The sequence below is a fragment of the Loxodonta africana genome, chromosome X (genome assembly GCF_030014295.1).
Source record: "Loxodonta africana isolate mLoxAfr1 chromosome X, mLoxAfr1.hap2, whole genome shotgun sequence".
NCBI classification, from domain to species: domain Eukaryota; kingdom Metazoa; phylum Chordata; class Mammalia; order Proboscidea; family Elephantidae; genus Loxodonta; species Loxodonta africana.
The window spans coordinates 119,362,214-119,379,803 of NC_087369.1; positions in this window are offsets into that span (position 1 = coordinate 119,362,214).

The following is a 17,590-nucleotide window of genomic DNA, read 5'->3' on the forward strand; positions in this document are numbered from 1 at the left end:
AAATAAAACTTTCTTTTGCTTTACTAATCTTTGTGATGTTTTTACCCTACAACAGTTAATGGAGTAGTCATCGAGGATTTCTGAAACTGTGAATCCAGTCGAACTCGAGAAGACCCGGACTGCGGAACAAATCCACCAAAATGAGGTTCTATCTTCTGGACCCACATGTTCCCACTTCATGTCCCTTTGACACCGACGGGGTGAGTGATCTCAGAGAAAGAGCCTTTGCTTATTATTTTTTGTGCTCTTTCTCGTTTTCTTAAATTTTGTTTGGCATATTTATTTTGCAAAACTGATTGTTTGATTAAGCAGAATCTTTCTTAGATTTTTGCTTGACCTTTTGGTTGAGAGCGTATATCTAGTAACTCTTCTGTTGAACTGCAGCTTAGGTCCGGACTTGGGCTTTTGAAACATTAAAGAAGTAATTCTATTTTCAAAGAGCTCTGAGCCACTATAAATGGCAAAATTCAGGCACGGGTCAACCAGTAAAAGCATTAGGGTGGTCTCCAGCACTCATCATGAGTGTTAAAGACTCCCATGACAGGATAAGGTGGTTGCAAGACAGGCTAGAGCACAAAGTTGCCTGCCACCTGCAAGCAAACTCGCACAGTGAAGGTACACATTGGTCTAAGCACAACATTGTCCAAACCCTGTGGTATTCCTTCTTAGGTCTATTTTTGTGGCTCAGAGAAAACCTGGAGAATAGCGCTCTGTTTTGCCAAATTCTAAGGAGAAGGTGGCAGCTCCTGATCTGTTTTGCCAAATTCTCAGAGGGCTGTGGCAGCTCCTGACCTGTGTTACGAAATTTGTGGGGAGAAGTGGTAGCTCCATACCTGTTTTATGATATAGTTTCTCAATAAAGAATCACAGTGTTAAAATTAAAATTAAAATCATCAATAGCTACTTTAAAGTACTAGTATATTGAAAGTGTAAAATAAGAGACTAAGTCTCTAGCCGACAGGATGAATTAAGTGCAAAAAAGAAGGAAATCAAAAAGCTTGAACCTTAGAGCTTAACATCTTTGATAAATGAGCCTGGATTCCCTGCCTACTACTGAGACACTGGTTTAGGGTTCATATTTAAAAATACTATAAACTGAATATACTAGAAGTAATTTGAAATTTTAGTGACCATTTTGGGAAAATGAGCTTTCATTTGTTTTGTCCATTCTTATCTCTCTAGGGAAATTTTGCTTGATACACAGATTTTATCAAAAGGTCTAATATTCCTCCATCTGAGGCTCTGGCAAGTTAGTAAGTTTTACCTAGAACCTGTTTTTTTTCTGTTGAATTGAATCAATCTTAGAAAAATTGCTATATACACTTTAAGAAACTAGAATCCCCATATCCTTATTTTGTGTGGTATTGTCTGGTGAGTTTATGTGGTCTTTCTGTCTCCTTTTGTTCTGAGAGCTTGCTTCTGGTCTACAGCATCGTGTCCAAGTTTCTGTCTTGTATTAGGTTGGAAGCTATGGCTGCGAATTGGTGTTTTTTGTAAGGCTGTCTTAGAACCTCAGTGGTTTCCTTGTCCAAGAAAAACTATGTCTTGTGTCTGTCTTATGATTTAGAATTTTAATAGCTACTTGGAGAAACTTTGATATAAATTGGTCTATTTGAAAAGTACACTAAGATCTTCATGTTCCACGCTATGTCAACCTTAAAAGCAAAACCTATCTAAGAAACTTAAGCTAGGTATTCTATGAAATGTATTCTATTTTAGGAAGAAGAATAATTTGGTCTTAAGGTAGAACTAGCAATCCCAGGGTATGAAAAAAGAGGCATAGGACAAGCCTAGAAAAAAAATTGCCAAAGGGCTTTGGTATTTACTAGGTAGATAAAGAGAAAACAAAACTGTTTACCAAGAGAATAGTAAAAGGGAAAGAAATTAGTTCTCTTTTGCCTTTCAAAACGGCTAAATCAATTTAAATGTATGTAAATGAATTGGAATGGCCTAACTTTGTCTTCTGCCATGAGTCAAAATAGGGAGGGTAGGGCAAGATCCAGCCTCCATGGCCCCCAGCCTCCAAGGTAATATAGCTCCAGGTAAGCTTTTGAAAGACTCCTTCCACCTAGGAGGAGACCCTTTTAAGACAAAAGATAAGAAAAATTGCTGCTTTGCTGTAGTTATCAGAAATTGGGTGGATCCCAATCATCAAGGAACTGTGAGCAAGTCCTCTCTATTGTAGCGGGACTTTAAGAAGCCAAAAAATACCAATCACGATGAGACACACCTGAAATGGCCTCGAAAAATATTTCCAGCATTAGCCGGACACGTAAGGTTATATCCATATCAGTGAATTGGTCAGATGAGCAGAGACTTTGTGACTTCCAAAGCTGATTGATAAATATTGAAAGGGTAAAATTAGATTGAGAAAATATGGGAAATAGTAAAAATTAAATGAAAATTAGAATATTTAAACAGAATTTCTTCCAAAAACAGTTATATTTTATGGTATGCAGGCTTAAAATAATTTCCAAGATCTTTTAGCTAACTTACTGATGTTAAATTGAGTTAATAGATATTTGTCATAATTTAAGTTTATACACATTTGTTTTTTGTGCCACAAGAGAAAGAATATATATATATATATATACCCAAACTGTTGCCAACAAGTTGATTCCAACTCATAGCAACCCTATAGGACAGAGTAGAACTGCCCCATAGGGTCTCCAAGGAGTGCCTGGTAGATTTGAACTGCCATCCTTTTGGTTAGCAGCTGTAGCTTTCAGCCACTATGTCACCAGGGTTTGTATATATTTATATATATATGCTAAAAAGTTTTATTTAATAAACTACATAGAATGTGTTGTCAGAATCAAGAGCCTATTTCTCTTTGAGTTAAAATTTATTTGTTAGTATTTCCTCTTATGCTTTTACCTAATATTAGACAACAAATACATATTATGTCATAATTTTATTATTTCTTAATTGCTAATTTCGTTGCAACTTTAATTTTTTAATCTAGCATCTTCAAAGCCTTTGACTGAGGAATACACACCATTAGCCTATAAAGTTTATTTTATAACTATTCAGGCATTTAGAGACTTGATAATATTGGTATATTCTTCGTATATCCTTACTATTTGGTATTATGTCTCAAGATTATTATGTATTATATCTGAAGCTCTTTGAAAATAAGGTTAATCTTTAGAATTTTTTTTAAAGTTTTTTTTTTAACTGATTTTATTTGGCATTTACCTTATATTTGTAATTAATTTCTATCAGGTCTTTCATTATTGTTGTTGTTGTTGTTAGGTTGTTAGGTGCCACCAAGTCAGTTCTGACTCATAGCGAAACACAGAAGGAAACATTGACTGGTCCTGCACCATCCTCACAATCATTGTTATGTTTAAGCCCGTTGTTCAGCTACTGTGTTAATCCATCTCATTGATGATCTTCTTTTTTGCTCACCCTCTACTTTACCAAGCGTAACGTCCTTCTTTAGGGACTGGTCCCTACTGACAACCTGTCCAAAGTATGTGAGACATACTCTTTCCATCATTGCTTCTAAGGAGCATTCTGGTGGTACTTCCTCCAAGACAGATTTATTCATTCTTTTGACAGTCCATGATATATTCAATATTCTTCTCCAATGCCACAATTCAAAGGCCTCAATTCTTCTTCAGTTGTCTTTATTCATTGTCTGGCTTTGACATGCATAGGAGGTGATTGAAAACACCATGGCTTCGGTCAGCAGCACCTGAATCTTCAAGGTGACACCATTTCTTTTCAACACTCTAAAGAGGTCTTTTGCAGCAGATTTGTCCAATGCAATGTGTCTTTTGATTTCTTGACTGCTGCTTCCATGGCTGTTGATTATGGATCCAAGTAAAATGAAATCCTTGACAACTTCAATATTTTCCCCATTTATCATGATTTGGCTTATTGGTCCAGTTGTGAGGATTTTTGTTTTCTTTATGTTGAGATGTAATCCATACTGTAGGCTGTGGTCTTTGATCTTCATCAGTATGTTCTTCAAGTCCTCTTCACTTTCTGCAAGCAAGGCTGTGTCATCAAAATAAAAGAGGTAGTTAGAGAGTCTTCCTCCAACTCTGATGCCCCCTTCTTATCCAGATAGTCCAGCCTCTTGGATTATTTGCTCAGCATACAGATTGTATAGATATGGTGAAAGGATACAACCCTGACACACACCTTTCCTGACTTTAAACCACGGAATATCCCCTTGTTCTGTTTGAACGACTGCCTCTTGATCTATGTACAGGTTACTCATGAACATGACCAAGTGTTCTGGAATCCCCATTCTTCTCAATGTTATCCATAATTTGTCATAATCCACACAGTCGAATGTCTTAGCATGGTCAATAAAAACAGGTAAACATCTTTATGGTATTCTCTGCTTTCAGCCAGGATCCACCTGATATTAGCAATGATATCCCTGGTTTCATGTCCTCTTCTGAATCAGGCTTGAATATCTTGCAGTTCCCTGTCGATGTACAGCTGTAGCTGCTTTTGAACGATCTTCAGCAAAATTTTACTTGAGTGTGATATTAATGATATTGTTTGATAATTTCCACATTTGGTGGGATCACCTTTCTTGGGAATAGGCATAAATATAGATCTCTTCCAGTCAGTTGGCCAGGAAGCTGTCCTTCAAATTTCTTGGCACAGATGAGTGAGCACTTCCAGTGCTACATCCATTTGTTGGAACATCTCACATGATATTCCGTCAGTTCCTGGAGCCTTGTTTTTCACCAATGCTTTCAGTGCAGCTTGGGCTTCTTCCTTCAGTACAGTTGGTTCCTGCTCATATGGTACCTCCTGAAATAGTCAAACGTCAACTAAGTCTTTTTGGTATAATGACTCGGTGTATTCCTTCCATCTTTTGATGGTTCCTGAGTTGTTTATTATTTTCCCCATAGGATCCTTCAATACTGCAACTCGAGGCTTAAATTTTTTCTTCAGTTCTTTCAGCTTGAGAAATGCAGGGTGTGTTCTTCCCTTTTGGTTTTCCATCTACATATCTTTACATACGTCATTATAATACTTTACTTTGTCTCTTGGAGCTGCCCTTTGAAATCTTCTGTTCAGCTCTTTTACTTCACAATTTTTTTTTCCTTTTGATTTAGCTACTGGAAGTGCAAGAGCAAGTTTCAGAGTCTCTTCTGACATCCATTTTGGTCTTTTCTTTCTCTCCTGCCCTTTCAATGACCTTTTGCTTTCTTCATGTATGATGTCCTCGATGTCATTCCACAACTCGTCTGGTCTTCAGTGATTAGTGTTCAATGTATCAAATCTGTTCTTGAAATGGTCTCTAAGTTCAGGTGGAATATACTCAAGGTCGCACTTTGGCTCTAGTGGACTTGTTCTAATTTTCTTCAGTTTCTACTTGAACTTGCATATGAGTAATTGATGGTCTGATCCACAGTCAGCCCCTGGCCATGTTCTGATTGATGATATTGAGCTTTTTCATTTTCTCTTTACACAGACATAGTTGATTTGATTTCTGTGTATGCCATCTGGTGAGGTCCACGTGTATAGTCACCGTTCGTGTTGGTGAGAAGAGCTATTTGCAATGAAGAAGTCGATGTTGCAAAATTCAATCATGCGATTTCTGGTATTGTTTCTATCACCAAGGCCATTTTTCTAATGACCAACCCTTCTTCTGTTTCCAACTTTTGCATTCCAATCACCAGTAATTATGAGTGCATCCTGATTGCATGTTTGATCAATTTCAGAGAGCAGAAGTTGGTAAGAATCTTCAGTTTCTTCATCTTTGGCCTTACTAGTTGGTGCGTAAATTCGAATAATAGTCGTATTAACTTCTCTTCTTTGTATACGTATGGATGTTATCTTATTAATGATGGCGTTGTACTTCAAAATTTTTCATGACTGCTGTGATGGTTAAGGTTGTATGTCAAATTGGCTGGGCCATGATTTTCAGTGGTTTGGAGTTATGATGTTGTGATCACTTCCATGATAAGATGTGATAAAATGTGGTCACCTCCATGATGAGATCTGCTGTGAGTAGCCAATCAGTTGAAAGTGAGTTTCTTTGGGCATGTGGCCTGCATGGAATATAAGTGAACATTCTGGCAAGGCTCTTGGGCTTTTGCTTGCTCTGGATCCTGCAGCTGGCTCCTGTTTTTCTGACCTCTGTTACTTGGGACTTGAGCTAGCAGCTTACCTGTGGTCTTGCCTGCCAATTTTGGAATTCATCAGTCTTTGCAGCTTGTGAGCAAGAGCTCTGCCGGTCTTGGTTTGCCATCCCCTGCAGCTATGTGAATCAGGAGAAGCCTCTACCCTGACCCACGGACTTGGGACATTGCAGCCTCTACAACTGCATAAGCCATTTCCTTGATAAAAATCTCTATTTATATATATATATATATTTATACTCTTGACTGGTTTTACTTCTCTAGAGAACCCAGCCTAAGACAATATCCAAAAACTGCAAAAAACTCAAATGTCTATGAACAGTAAAATGGATAAATTGGGATGTATGCATAAAATAAAACACTATACAGCAATAAAAATACAAATCTTAGCTATGCAGAACAGTAAAAATTAATTTCACAAACATGAATTAGTGAAAGAATATGGCCACATAATAATTCCTGTTATATGATTACTTTAATATAGTTTACAAAAAAAAAGGCAAGAATAGTCTATGGCCTTAGAAGTCAGGATAATTTTTGCCTTTGGGGAAATGCGAGAAGTTGTGATTGGGTGAAAGCCTAAAGGGTGCCACTGGGGGCTGATACTCTTTCATTCATTGACCTGTTTGTAGTTACATAGGTATATTTGTTTTGTTATAATTCATTGAATTACATATTTTTTGATAAATGCACTCTTCTCTATGTGTTTTATACTTCAATAAAAAAGGTTTTAAAGAAAATATATTAACTTTAAACATGTTTAAAATTTTTTAAAATGTGCCTATACTTTATTGTTGTATATAATCTTGTGCATGTGAGAGCTAATATATGTACAATAATATCAACCAAAGCAAAATATTGGAAACACCTTTAATATTCACAGTACATGCATAAATGGAAAAACAGGCCACCAAAATATAAAGATGTTCTTTAAGTACAGATATGGAACTATTTTCTAGATATATTGTTAAGTGAAAACAGCATGTGAAAACCATCATTTTAATAAGTTCTTATTTGTGTAGAAATGGCAAAATATATATTCATGTTTGTATTTGGGTTTATAAAATTGTATAAAATATCTTACCTCTTGTGTAAAAAAAGGCAGGGGTACTGTGTGAACAACTGGATTACAAATAATCAAAAGATGTAAAAATTATTTACACATAATCAAAAGATATATACCTTTCGATGAAACTGATAAGAGTGATTGCTTCTGGGAAGCAGAACTAGCTGTTTGAGGAATAGGGGAAAGAAGAAGAACGACTTATTTTATACTTTTTTATATCTTTTGATTTTTGTGCAGTATGCATTACATGCCTATTAAAATATTTTTAAGTGTGAAGGGCTTGAGAGAAACATGTGGCGTGCTTCATATGCCCTGGTGCCAGATGAACTGATCACATGATTCAGTTTGCCTAGTTCTCATCCATTTCCTGTAACATGTCAATCTGCCAAACAATGGAAATTGATAACTTCCCCTGCTTTTGGTAGGAGACCTTGATTATAAGATGAAAGGCTGCTATTGATAGGCAGCACTTTTAAAATATTTTTCAATTCGATATTTAGATAATTTCAAAAATGTACTAATAGACGACTTCTGTTCTTTTTGTAAAAGCTTAGTGTTATAGTGGGTCTTTCATAATTAAAGCTAATCCATCTTTTCTAAAACCTCACTTTAATCTGAGTGTTATCCTTTTCTCCCAGTAGTAATGCAATAGTTCTATACTCTGAGCAGCTCTGGTTCTTACAATTTTTCGGGTTCCTGGATTTGCTTCTTTTTTAATTTTTCAATAACTACAATTTTTGAAGACTAGTTCATGAAAACCTATTTTCATATTGGATTTTGGTAGGCATTACATATTGTCTTTAGTGTGATAAAATGAAGAATTATCTGTACTTTTCCACATCCTTCAGGGAAGATGGCAAGAGCCAACTTCATGTCAATGTCAATGAACACCACAAGCAGATCATATATTTCTAGTGTATGTTTTTGTAGTGTATGTTACCAAGTATGTATGTGTTACCAAGTGTATGTAGTGTATGTTACCAAGGCTAAAATAATCAAAACAGACTGACTGGGGCTACCACTGTGGAAAAATCACTGGCTGGTAAGTAAGTTTCATATGGGAGGTGAGACTGAGCTAGAATTTGATGAGTCAATCTTATCCCAAAATTTCTGAATTGGGTTAATAGATTTTTGCTTCATTTAAGATGTAAAAAGGCTCTATTTGGTCACATACAAATCAGATATTTTCAATTAGTAACAAAGATAATAAACACTATATTGTTGTTGTTGTTAGGTGCCCTCGAGTCAGTTCCAACTCATAGCAGTCCAATGTACAGTGGAACGAAACATTGCCCAGTCCTGCGCCATCCTCACAATCCTTGATATGTTTGAGCTCATTGTTGCAGCCAATTAGCCAATTATCCATCTTGTTGAGGATCTTCCCCTTTTTCGCTGACCCTCTACCAAGCATGATGTCTTTCTTCAGGGACTGGTCCAAAACGTGTGAGACGAAGTCTCACCATCCTCTCTTCCAAGAAGCACTTTGGCTGTACTTCTTCCAAGACAGATTTGTTTGTTCTTTTGGCAATATATGGTATACTTAATATTCTTTGCCAACACCATAATTCAAACGCATCAATTCTTTGGTCTTCCTTATTCATTGTTCAGCTTTCGCATGCATACAAAGTGATTGAAAATACCATGGCTTGGTTCAGGTGCACCTTAGCCCTCAAAGTGACATCTTTGCTTTTCAACACTTTAAGGAGTTCTTTTGCAGCAGATTTGCCCAATGCAATACATCCTATGATTTCTAGACTACTGCTTCCATGGGTGTTGATTCTGGATCCATACAAAATGGAATCCTTGACAACTTCAATATTTTCTCTGTTTACCATGCTGTGGCTTACTGGTCCAGCTGTGAGAATTTTTGCTTTCTTTATGTTGAGGTATAATCCATACTGAAGACTGTAGTCTTTGATCATCAGTAAGTGCTTCAAGTCCTCTTTGCTTTCAGCAAGCAAGGCTGTGTTATCTGCATATCAATGGTTCTTAATGAGTCTTCCCCTACTCCTGATACTGCATAGTCCAGCTTTTTGGATTATTTGCTAAGCATACAGATTGAATAGGTATGGTGAAAGGATACAACCCCGACACACACCTGATTTTCAGCCATGCGGTATTCTCTTGTTCTGTTCGGATCCATGCAGAAACACCATATTATGCAGAAACACCGTATTAGACAGTTTAAATTCAGAAATATTTTTCTTTCCAAAATTCCTTCTTAAAATTTCACTTCCTAGTGAGCCCTACCTTCCATTTTCTTTGTAGCAGTTTTCAAATATTTCTTATAATCATTAAAGTTTCAATAAAATTTGTTTATTTGTTCAGTCACAAAAAGTTTTCCTTTACCTTTTCACACTCCTAACATACACTTTAGAATACGTTAAGAAGCTCCTGCCTCCAAATTGACACCAAACTAAAAGATTTTTCAGACGTGGTATAAAAAATATAGGTGAAGTGGGAAATCAGAGGTTATATATGCAAATGAACAGCTGCCATTTGACTTTTGTATTTAACACCTGAGTTATAAGTGTAAGCAGCAGCACATCATTGTTTCTCTTTTTCTCTGTCTCTTTGTCTCTCTCTCTCTTTCTATATATGAATAATATTTATAAATTATTTATATAACATTTATAAATTTTGTATTTTTATATTTCAAAGGCCAGTTGTCATCAAGTCAGTTCTGACTCATGGTAACCGCATATGCATCAGAGTAGAACTGTGCTTTATAGGGTTTTCATTGGCTGATTTTTTGGAAGTAGATCACCAGGTCTTTCTTCCCAGGCACCTCTGGGTGGCCTCCAAGCACCAGCTTTTTGGTTAGTAGCCAATTACATCAACTATTTTCACCAACCAGGGACTCGAAACCAGTTGCCACTGAGTATACTTCAACTCATCCATGGTGATCCCATGTGTGTCAGAGTAGACCTGTGCTCTGTAGTGTTTCCAATGGCTGATTTTTCAGAAGTAAATACCCAGGCATTTGTTCTGAGGTGCCTCTGGGTGTCTGTCTGGACTTGAACTTTGTGTTTTTAATTTTGGGGGGACAAGGTAAAAAAAATTACTTTGCTCTAAATGTATTTATAATTTCAGGAAGCACTGACATAATTGCAACATCGAACCTTCTCATTTAATTGTTTTCTTTCTAAAAATACAGGAGCTGAAGGTTAATGCTGGCAGTTTATATTAAGAAAAAAATGAAATAAAATGAAGCATGACTAGGAACTTTTGTCATATCCCTCACATACTCTTTTGAATATGGCCTGTCATTCATAAACATTTCCTTCATGTTTTTTCTGACCACTTTGAATATAAAATCATACAACTTTACATCATAGAATTTTATATTTGTATGGTTTGCTCTTGGAAATCTGGAGTATAAATGTTCCAAATAAGAAAGATGGCTGTAGAAATTGATGGAACTTACCAACAAAAGCATATTCCTTTCTGAAGCACCAGCTCCACATTTTAGACTAGCATTATAGTGTTGCTAGATATCATCAAAGCAATTTAAATGCTTTTCTCCTGGTTTGATGCTGACCAATACGTGTTATCCACACTGTATATCTTTAATTTTTACATATCACAAGCAGATATCACAACCCCCCCCCCCCCGCCATGGCTACCCAAAAAATTAACAACTTCCTTGATTGAAAATAAAGTAATTCTGAAAAAGAGTATAATTAACTATGAGAAAAATTACTTCTGGAGGATGGATATGCATTTCTAAACAAAAATGGGAATTAGATGTACTAAACAAGGAACTTCAAACATGTTAAAGAAGCATACCATATAACACAGTGTCCATCCGCTAGTGACTGATGAATAGGATTTCTGCATTCTGGCTTCATCTAACATTTTTTTGTTTTAAAATACGTATGGTCCATGGATACGTAGGTACTCCTAACCTTAATGTGTTTTAATTTCTTTTTCTTCTCCTGCATTATCACACAGCTACACTTCCACCCATACTCCATTATCTCCCACAACTCTTTAAAAACACCCATCCCAAATTCACTGACAAGAAGTTCCTAGCCAAGCCTCATTTCATTTGTTCTTTATACAAACTATTTTTTTATAGTCGCTAACCTTCAACTCTTGTATTTTTAGAAAAAAGGCAATTGAATGAGAAGATTCAATATGTAATTATGTCAGACCTCTCTGAAATAATACATAAATTTAGAGCAATGTGATTTTGTTTACCTTAATAAAATCATTAAAATGATTCTAAACTCATTTGTAAGAACACATATGTGAGAAAAACCAGGAATATGGATAAAAATGACAACAGTGAAGAGGGACTCACTCAATAGACATAAATATCTTGAAAAGCTACAACAATCAAAAGAATGTGGAACAGGCACCAGAAAAAAAAAGCTAATAAAAAATATAATACATAAAGAACCCCATAAACCAAAAACAAAGATGTACACCACCAAAATTGGGGTATAGGGATGAACACAAGATTTCCAAAACAGAAATTCAAAATGACCAGAGAAACATGAAGGAAATGTTTAACCTCAATAAAAAACATACTATATTATAATCTATCAGACATAAAAGTTGAAAAAAGGAATTGTATTGCACAATGTTTGCATGTGTGTGCAGAAGTACTCTTATACACAGCTTTTAAGAATATAAATAGGGACTTTCTTTCTTGAAGGAAACTTGAGATATGAAGCCCATTTCTAGGATCAAGTGACTATCACATGCCTGAGAAATTGCTTGAAAAAGGTAAAGAGATATATATTCATGAACGCTCATGGTAATGTTATTCATATTCGTGTAATGTTTAAAAGCAACTTAAATTTCAAATAAAATGAGATTGGTTATATAAGTTTTGTTCTATCCTATAATTGAACACTATGCATTAGTAATAAAGATACTGACATACAAAGTATAAAGTATAAGAGCAGGTTATAAAGCAGCATTATAAAGCTATGATATAACTGTAGGATGATGTATTATGCAGATATAAGAGGGCATGAAGACGATCTCTGTATATTGTCATGTAATAACCACAAAAATATATTCTTAAGTGAAAAAAACAAGATGTGGAACAGTGTGTATGTTATATACTACACTTTATCTAAGAAAGTAGAGAAAGACACACACAGAGAAAGAAATACAAATATATAAAGAAAGGGAAATACAGTATTTTTATGCAAATAATGCATGCCTTCTAGTTTGTTTGCAAACCACACCCTCCTGTCTTGAGGTATTTTCATAAGCGCCGCTAAGCCAAATTTTTTACATATTGCTGTAAAAAATTTTCATAGCATGCTTACAAAAATATCTTACGGGGGGAGGATGTGATTGGCAAACAAATGCAGAAGGCATGTGTTATTTGTGTAAAACTATGGTATCTATATATGCACATATATGGAGAAATACAAATATATATGTATGTATTTATTTATGCGTATGTCTATCTTTCAATTTATCCAGAGACACTAGGATGGAGGTTAGGGGAAAGAAACTAGACTTCCTTGAATGTATTGGGCTGTGTAACATTGATGTTCAGCCATATGAATGTTTCATATAATTATGAAATGAAATTAAAATAACAATGCCTAAAATTGAAAGAAAAATTACAAAAAAAGACGTATCAAGTTGGTATAAAGTATTTATATCAACTTGCTTAAAAACGTAGTAATTTGACTGTAGTATATCCCTAGTGAAATCATCCAAAGCTAAAAACAAAGACCAACAAAAAAAATTTTAAACTGATTTAGTAAAGTGCTAATATTATTTTAAACTATTATGTGTAAATTATTGTATAGCATTTTTTTCTATATAGGTTATAATGTGTAACCATGTTGTGTGTATAAATACCGTAAGAGAATGTTAAAAAAGTAATTATGTCAATGTCACTAGGAACAAAGATTTTGAGCATAGGAGAAGAGAGATATAAATATAAAAGCGAAAAAAGGTTATAATTTTCTAATCCTAAATCTGAATTGGAGGTACTATAAACCCATGATGTAATTTACCTTTAGAAAATGTCTTTTTCTACTTCTACCCAATAAAAAAGCCCATAAAATAACCAATGTTGTCACAATGAGTATACTTTGACCCCAGAGTGTGATCTCTAAATACCATTTCCTGTTAAATGGAACCATGGGTCCTTAAAGAAATGGCTGATTGGGGTAGAAGATGAGAACCTGGAAAATATTTTCATATAAGAAAACTAGTAAGTTCTCAACTGCTATTTGAGGCTTATTCAAGGCTGCACAAGAGCCAACTTGCAAGGGGTACAACTGATCAAAGGATTGGAGAATTTGAAAATAAAATGTGGTAAATAATGAATTAATTCATGATACCCAACTGTCTTAGTTACCTCATGCTGCTCTAGCAGAAATATCACAAGTGGATGGCTTTAACAGAAATTTATTTTTTCACAGTTTAGGAGGTTAGAATTCTGAATTCGGGGAGCTGGCTCTAAGGGATGGCTTTTCCTTCCCGCCAGCTCTGGAGGAAGGTCCTTGTATCTTCAGCATCTGCTTCCTGGGCAATTTTCATGTGACTTGGCATCTCTCTTCCCCCATCTCTGCTTCTCTGACTTGCTTGTTTAATCACTTTTATATCTCAAGAGATCAACTCAAGACATATCCTACATTAATCCTGCCTCATTAATACAACAAATACAATTCATTTCCAAATCAGATTATAACCACAGGCATAGAGATTAGAGTTTACAACACATATATTTGGGGGACACAATTCAATCCATAACACCACCCAAAATAACACTTTGATCACTTTTGGATGATGCTAGGAAACGAATTCATTATTATGAACACTGCTAAATAAAAGAAGGAAACAGGAATATACCCTGTTTTTCCTTTATGGAGAATATGAAAACATAACTAAATAGTTGAAGTGGGGAAGCTCTAATCTATTTTGCAACTCCTTTTAAATAATAAGTCTAAATAATGGTCTCCAGTTTTTACTAAAATAAAGACTGAGGAAAAACTTTATAATTGATGTATGATTATGGTAACAACCAAACCCAGTGAACAATCATAGCATCACCAAAAGAGAAAAAACTAGACCCTGTATGCTTTCCGATAAGGTGCAGGTTGAAATATACAATTAGTTTGTATAGTAATTTTGCCATAAACTTGACTCCTTGTCCAATCAAGCCTCAAACTTTAAGAAAAAAAAAAAAGAGCATGATAAAGTTCATTTATAGACATATTAATTCAGTAAAATCCTGAAAATAGGAAATACAACATGAAAAATTGTATGTTTTTTTAAGAAAAAAATGTTAAAAAAAGGGAGAGGAGATAAACCATATATTAAAATAAACTCAAATATATAGCTAATAAGCCAAAAAAAAAAAAAAAACCTGTTGCCATCAAGTTGATTTCGACTCATAGTGACCCTATAGGACAGAATAGAACTGCCCCATAGGGTTTCCAAGGAGCGGCTGGTGGATTCAAACTGCCAACCTTTTGGTTAGCAGATTGAGCTCTTAACCACTGGGCCATCGGGGCTCCAATAAGCCAATAGAGGAGATGAAATGGAAAACCAAAAACATTCAATTAAGCCAGGAGATTTTGAGGACAGAGAAGGAAAAGCAAATCTGGGAAATATATTATATTATATATATATATAGCATGATGGGAGATTTAAACCCAACCATATTCATAATTGCATTAACTCTGAATGGTCTAAACACTGCAATTAAAAAGTAGTGATTATCAGAATGAAACAAAAAATCAAGATTCAACTGTGTGCTGTCTACAAGATATGTACTTTAAATACAAAGAATACAGATAAGCTAAATCTAAAGGGATAAAAAAACAATATCATGAAAATACTAACCATACTAGAGGTGGAGTGGCTATAGTAATATCAGAGTAAACTGCAGAACAATTGATATTACCAGAGGTAAAGAGGGTTATTTTCAATTGTTAAAAAAGTCATTTTATGAAAAAGTCCTAAATCTGTATGCACCTCAAAACATAACTTCAAAATACATGAGCAACGACTGGCAGAAAAAAAAAATAGAGTTGAAAGTTCAGCACATCTCTCTCAGTAACTAATAGAATAACTATACATAAAATTGAGAAAGATAAGACTTGAACAATGCTACTCACAATCCAATTCAAGTGATATTTATAAAAGGTACACCCAACCATGGCTGAATATGTGTTCCTATAAAATACAAATAGAACACTCACCACAGTAGACAACACAGTGGTCTCCCTAAATTTTGGTCTCCATAAATTTAATATTATTTAAATCATACAAAATGTGTTTCCTGACTAAATTAACATTAAATTAGATATCAGTCATAGAAAGATACCTGGAAAATAATTTGAATATTTTGAAATTAAGCAATGTACTTCTAAATAACCCATGTGCTAAAGATGAAATCTTCAAGAAAATTAAAAAGAAAAGTTTTGAACTTAATGAAAACAAAACACATCAAAATGAGTGAGATGCTGTTAAAGCAGTGCTTAGAGGCAAATTTATGGCTTTAAATTGTTATATTAAAAATAAGGAAGGTTAAACAGCAACAACCTAAGTTTTCGCCTTAAGAAACAAAAACAAAAAAATTTAAAAAAAGAAAATTCAATACGAGATAAGCAGAAAAAGGAAATAAAGAGTAGAAAGTAAAACGATAAATGCAAAAAATAAGGAAATCAATAAAAAGGAGTTGATCCTCTTAAAATATTACAAAAATTGATTAACATCTAGTTAGACTGGTGAAGAAAAAAGAAAGAGAACACAAGTGGTAAAAACCAGGAATTAAAAAAGTGATATACTTCAGACGTTAAACAGATAATAAGGAAAACTTATGAATAACTTTGACTGAATAAATTTGACAATGGAGATGAAATGGCAAAGTACTTGAAAGACACAACTCATCAAAGCTGACAAATTAAAGCATTATATCAGAATATATATTAATTTATATTAATATTCACATATAAATATATATTTATTTAATTTTGATTTGAAAAACTTTTCACAGAGAAAATTCCAGGACCAACTGATTTAACTGGTGAAGTCTATCAACAATTTAAGGGGGGAATACCACCTGACTTACACAAACTCTTTTAGAAAATAGAACAATTCTCAAATCATTTTGAGTCCAGAATTACACTGATATCAAAACCAAAAAAAAACTTTAAAAGAAAAATACAGACCAGTAATCCTTGCAAACATGAATGTAAATATCCTTAACAAAATATTAGCAAATTTATTCCAACAATGCATTAAAATACAATATAATCAAGTGTGTCTTGTTCCAGGAACTTAAGGACAGTTTAACATTCAAAAATCCATAAATATAAATTAAAATATTAATTTTTGTTCATTATGTTGCTTATTGGTCCACTTGTGAGGATTTTTGTTTTCTTTGTGTTGAGGTGCAATAGACACTGAAGGTTGTAGTCTTTGATCTTCATCAGTAAGTGCTTCGAGTCCTCTTTACTTTCAGCAAACAAGTTTGTGTCAACTGCATATTGCAAGTTGATAATGAGTCTTCCTCGAATCCTGCTGCCCCGTTCTTCATATAGTACAGCTTCTCGGATTATTTGCTCAGCTTACGGATTGAATAAGTATGGTGAAAGGACGTATTTCCTGACTCAAATCATGCAGCATCTCCTTTTTCCGTTCAAACGACTGCCTCTTGGTCTATGTACAGGTTCCACATGAGCACAATTAAGTGTTCTGGAATTCCCATTCTTCATAATGTTATCCATAATTTGTTATGATCCACACAGTCGAATACCTTTGAATAGTCAATAAAACACAGGTAAACATCTTTCTGGTATTCTCTGCTTTCAGCCAAGATCCATCTGACATCAGCAACGATATCTCTCGTTCCATGTCCTCTTCTGAATTTGCCTTGAATTTCTGGCAGTTCCCTGTTGATGTATTGCTGCAACTGCTTTTGAAAAATCTTCATCAAAATTTTACTTCTGTGTGATATTAATGATATTGTTCAATGAATTCCACATTCTGTTGTATCACCTTTCTTCAGAATGGGCACAAATATGGATCTTTTCCAGTCAGTTTCAAATTTCTTGGCATAGACAAGTAAGCACCGCCAACGTTGCATCCATTTTTTGAAACATCACAATTGGTATTCGGTCAATTTCTAGAGCCTTGTTTTTTGCCAATGCCTTAAAAAAAAATTTTTTTTTCAGTGCAGCTTGGGCTTCTTCATTCAGTACCATTGGCTCTTGAGCATATGCTACTTCCCGAAAAGGTTGAACATAGACCAATTCTTTTTGGTACAGTGACTCTGTGTATTCCTTCCATCTTCTTCTGATGCTTCCTGGGTCATTAATATTTTCCTGTAGAATCCGTCCTATTGCAACTCGAGTCTTGGATTTTTTCCTCAGTTCTTTCAGCTTGAAAAATGCAGAGCATGTTCTTCCCTTTTGGT